General features: G+C 39.8%; 1 non-coding gene across 1 annotated transcript; it reads left to right on the top strand.

The window, feature by feature from the left end:
• The first annotated feature begins 364 nt into the window (after positions 1–364).
• LOC136877841 (5S ribosomal RNA) lies at positions 365–483 on the top strand. The gene has a single exon (XR_010860793.2). It is a non-coding gene; the product is annotated as a 5S ribosomal RNA (ribosomal RNA).
• The last annotated feature ends 4,767 nt before the right edge of the window (positions 484–5,250 follow it).

The raw sequence follows: 5,250 nt of genomic DNA, 5'->3' as shown, positions 1-5,250 counted from the left end.
ATGAAGAGGACCGAAACGGGAAATGTAAAATTTATCCGTCAATATTGGCTGTACCGAAAAACTGTATAAGAAATTATAGTTGTAGAAAATGCAATTTCTGAGCTTTTACTCAAATATTTGTGCCGTGGGAACTATGATAACATAGATAGGCCTATTAACGATTTGAGAGGCTTAGGACCGCTTCACACGGAACTACTCAAAAGAAACTGTAGTAGCCTGGATGCGAGGAGACTGGGCGACTAGGCTACCCAAGTTGCCGGTTCTCTACACACGGCCCACGCAGTTTCGAGTAGCGGCCACGTTATGTAGTCGTGAATGGATGGGAAGCGCGTTACACGGTAACGGATCAAGTAACTTCAATATAGCCAACGGCCATACCATGTTGAATACGCCGGTTCTCGTCCGATCACCGCAGTTAAGTAACATTGGGCGTGGTCAGTACTTGGATGGGTGACCGCTTGGGAATACCACATGCCGTTGGCTTACTTCCCTTTCAGAGGCAAAAGATCTTAGGTCGGCGCCCCGAATAAATAGCATTAAAAATATTGCTATTGGCATGTAGCGATGCAGATGGCTTTTTCACTGCTATCGAAACTGGACATGCTGGCAGGAACAGTAATGGAGAGATATTTCGTGCATCAGCTATGAAGCACTGGATTACAAATCGAGGACTGAACATGTCATTGGCTTCGCCATTACCAGGTGATTTAAATGAGTGACTTCCCTTATCATTTCGTCGGATTTCGTTGTCACCATATTTACTGCGACCATACCCTCAAAGAACTCTCGATAATGTTAAAAGATTTTTTAACTACGGACTGAGCAGAGGAAGAAAAACGGTGGAATGTGCTTTCGGAATAAAGGCCCGAAAAATGTCAGTTGGTGAACACTGCTATTCACTGCCGAACTACGGGAAGGGTGATTGATATCACAAACTCTGTTTGCATTCTAAACAACTTTGTGCGTAAAACAGAAGGTCTGTCATACAGTCCACAACCATTGGAGAGTTCTGAAACTCGCACCAACATCACCAAAATACCGCAGCGGGAGCTTGAGCTACATGCTCGGGCTGCTCAAGTTTGAAGTTATTTAAACAACTATTTTCTCACTCCTCATGCTCGCTCCGTGGCAGTGGAAATGTTGTGCATAAACTCACTCTACTTTCATCATATTGATTTGTTTTTATGTAATTCATTACCTTTGCACTTCATTTATTAGAAATGGTTGTGGAATCTTCTTCTTCTCCCACCGCTTTTCCCACATCTGTGGGGTCACGGGTACGAACTGTGTCGCACATGTGTATTTGACCCTGTTTTACACCCGGATGCCCTTCCTGACGCCAACCCTATATGGAAGGATGTAATTACTACTGCGTATTACTGTGATGGTTGGTGGTGTAGTGTGTTATCTGGATATGAAGAGGAAAGTGTTGGGACAAGCACAAACACCCAGTCCCCGAGCCAGAAGAATTAATCAGACCCGATTAAAATCCCCGACCCAGTCGGGAATCGAACCCGAGATCCTCTGAACCGACCGCCTCAACGCTGACCATTCAGCCAATGAGTTGGATGGTTGTGGAATAAAGCATTAAAAATTAAAATGATACTATAGTTTCACTTTATTTTTGTTTCTTGTTTACATTTTTTAAAATAAATATTATGTCTTATACTTTACCTATGAGTTGAACTACATTGGCCACCTCACTCTTACCTCTGTTAGTGACATCTCGTCTTGAGTACCCTGTCATTTTGTAATTATACACCACAGGATGCTTTTCAACTTGCTCACGAATTTCAAGTTAAAAGCTTGTTCTCCCATTTCGTTCGAGGCGCGCTACTCAAGAGACTCGAGTAGCGAAGGAGACCAGCATGATGCGTCACGAATGTTTGGGTCGGTCGGTCTTCCGGTCTCTCCGACTCCAGTTGCGCCATGTGAGTACCGCCATTGAAATACACAAGCGGCGTTGCCTGGTCGCCCGGTTTGTTGGTATCCAAGCTACTGTAGTTTCTTCTGAGTTGCTCAGTGGGAAGAGGACCCTACTATTACATCCTTTAACGATGAGCATCAGTGACATGGAAATATTATACAAACGTCACGAAAACGAGTTGACTGATGATGGTGGTGTTTATTGTCGTGACTGTTTTCATAAGGTGCAAAACTGCGTGTGATCATCGTATCATGCTGGTTAGGGAGATGACTGTGGAGATGAAAAGAAAAGGAACGGTCACTTGAAGAATAAGGAAGTGAAATATCATCAAAGGGCAAACAAATGAAAGAGCCCTTAGGCGTTAGTGCCTTAACAAGTTACAGTCGAACCGGAAGAAATCAAAATTTCACTGAGGGAGACTGATAGAAATATGACAGCAGAAAGCAATATTATGGATCCCTGTGATCAACAGTAGTAGTGTGATGTTTGGGACTTCACTGAGTGTTTTTAATTATAGAACTATATATTTAATTGATAAGATGTATATATTTAAACACTGATAGGTCATTTTAAAATTATATATATATATAGGGTTTTTATCATCCATTTCAATCATCATTTCATTTCTTTGTATCGCGGCTATAACGTATTCTGAACGAACAAATTATTGGGTAAAGTATTTCAACATCACGCATACTTATAACTTGCAGTAAATTTTCCAATAGCCGTTGTGAGGTGACTAGAGTCAGCAGGCTAATTTCAGCCCAATTCCAGGAAAAGTACGTCATCGAGGTTACGAGAGACCTTACCCTCTCCACCTCATGATGAGACAGTTGATACATTATTAACACCCACTTTTCAAACTCAGCTTCGAGACGCTTTATTTCAGCGGGAAAGTTCAGCCTATGTGAATGAACGTAATGAAGCAAAGTGATGGATGCACAGCTGTACAAGGGAGAAGGGATGAGACCTCGAATCTTACTGGACCATGTGACATGGCTGATGGAAGGAGACTTTTGAACCAATATATACCACCGACAAGGGCTGGAGAGGACATTCTCATTCAGACTCACATTCAGATTCGGAGATTCGGAGATTCGGACATTCTGATTCTGATTCTCACTCTTGGAAGATACTCTTACTACGATTCTACGTCTACACATCGGAGAAGATTTTAACCTAGTTCACTTCGCATCTGAGTATATTCTACTCAAAAGTTAATTGGGACTTGTTATCTCAATGACGAGAGGTAGTCAACGGGAGACCGGTTCTGACTGGTATAGGGGAGGAGAGCTTTTATTATGAATTTAGCTACGCTATTCTTCCGTAATACGGAAGAATACGACTGTATTCTCTCCATGAACATAACCCATGGTGGTTTTGCACTTAAAATTAGGACTCATTACGACTTTATGTAAGGAGTACAATAGGAAGTGTTGAAGACAGGAAATATGGATGTAGGACTGGAATCCAACAACAGATGAGGCAGCCTGTACGAGAGATCCACCCATCTTCAGCTTCAAGACAACAGAGTCTACATTTGGTGAGCTTATGGCATAAGTTACTGCAAGTCTTCGCGCAACAGTTCATTTTCTTAAAGTTAATTTCATTCACTTTTTCTTTTGCTTCCGTAAGTTCAGATTTCGTTAATACGCCGTTACGTCACGTTTTCATCTTAATAAATAGCTGTTTTAATTTGTATTTTATGAAATGATTATCAATGATCCTTAAATTCCAAGTTAGTGTACTTAATGATTTGTGTTCCGTTCACCCCACCCCTGGGAGTTTTGAGTCTCATTACGTATTTTTATTTATTATTATTATTATTATTAATTATCTACTTTTGTTTTCAAGCCATAAGCTTGAAGACTGGCGCCCTTGGGATACTGTTTCTGGAGAAACAATGACATATCATTTATTTATTTTAATATTAAAGTGACCCGCCACGTTATAAATTTGTCATACATCTGTGGGCAAAATGGGTAGGGCCTACGTCACATATTGTCGCCACAACAGAGGGGCTCGTAAATCATTAAGTACTGGTATAGAAGGATAAAATCAGTAGTTTGGGGGTAACTGTTGTGTATCCACAGTATATTTTTCTTGTGTGTTTGATTTTGGGGGTAACATGGCTGAGCAAGAGGAGAAAGACATGACGCTGCGTAGTGGACACGTACTGAAGGGTAGTACTTTAAGTAATTCTAAAGAAGAGTTAGATAAATGTGTAGAGGAGGAAACTGATATTAGGAGCGAAGATAGCGAAGGGAACAAGAGTAGGAATGACGAAGTTACGTTAGATTCAGACGATAGTACGATGGGGGGCGAGGCGGAGGTTAGTCCTTACATTGAGAGTAATAATACTCAGTTACTTGAAATGATGCAGTTAATGTTAAGTAAGATAGAGGATAGTAAATCTGAAATAAAATATGAAATGGAACAAAATAAATCTGAAATAAAAAATGAAATGGAACAAAATAAATCTGAAATAAAAAATGAAATGGAACAAAGTAAATCTGAAATAAAAAAGGAATTGGAACAAACTAAATCAGAAATTAAAAATGAAGTAGAACAAACTAAACGAGAATTAAGTAAGGCATTGAATGAACACAAGGTAGAAGCTAATAAAAGGATGGACGAACATAGCAAACAGTTACAAGAATTATTTAAACAAAATGAAAGATTTAACAAGCAGATAGAGGAACAGAAAGAGATAACTAAGCAAAACAAACAAGAGGTAGAAAAGAAATTTGTAGAGCAGAGGAGTGAGTTGTTGGGATTAATGGAAAAAGAAAGCAACAACACTAGAAAGGAGTTAGAGACACAGGTGGCAAGTATTAATAATAAAGTTGAGATCCAAAAGGAAGAAATAAAAGAATTTAAAGATCAGGTACAAAACAAGATCGATACCGTTAAGTGTATAATAGAAGACAACACTAGGGAACAAAGAGAAAAGTTTGCGATAGTAGAAGGCAATACAGTGGAAATTAAGACATTGAAAGAAAAACAGAACACTGTAGTGAATGAAATTGAAAGAAGAGATAAAGATGTAGATAACCGCATAGCGATGGCAGAAGCACGCATACGACGAGAAGTAAGAGAAAGGCAAGGTAACACTGAGAGGCAAAGTCATGGAGGGATTTACAGTAAGGAAATCGAATCACCGAAGTTAAATGGGAAACAAACTATCCCACTAGAATTTCTGAAAATAGTAGAAAAACGGTTTGGGAAACGGATTGAGGAAGGGTTTATGGACTGGGAAGAGGCGATCGACATTATTGATCATGCTTTTGTGGGAGAGACGCGTTCCTGGTTTTCAGTCTATA

This window comes from Anabrus simplex, chromosome 7, assembly GCF_040414725.1.
Source record: "Anabrus simplex isolate iqAnaSimp1 chromosome 7, ASM4041472v1, whole genome shotgun sequence".
NCBI classification, from domain to species: domain Eukaryota; kingdom Metazoa; phylum Arthropoda; class Insecta; order Orthoptera; family Tettigoniidae; genus Anabrus; species Anabrus simplex.
Note: the sequence above shows the minus strand (reverse complement) of the source record. Positions and strands in the feature narration are given on the sequence as shown.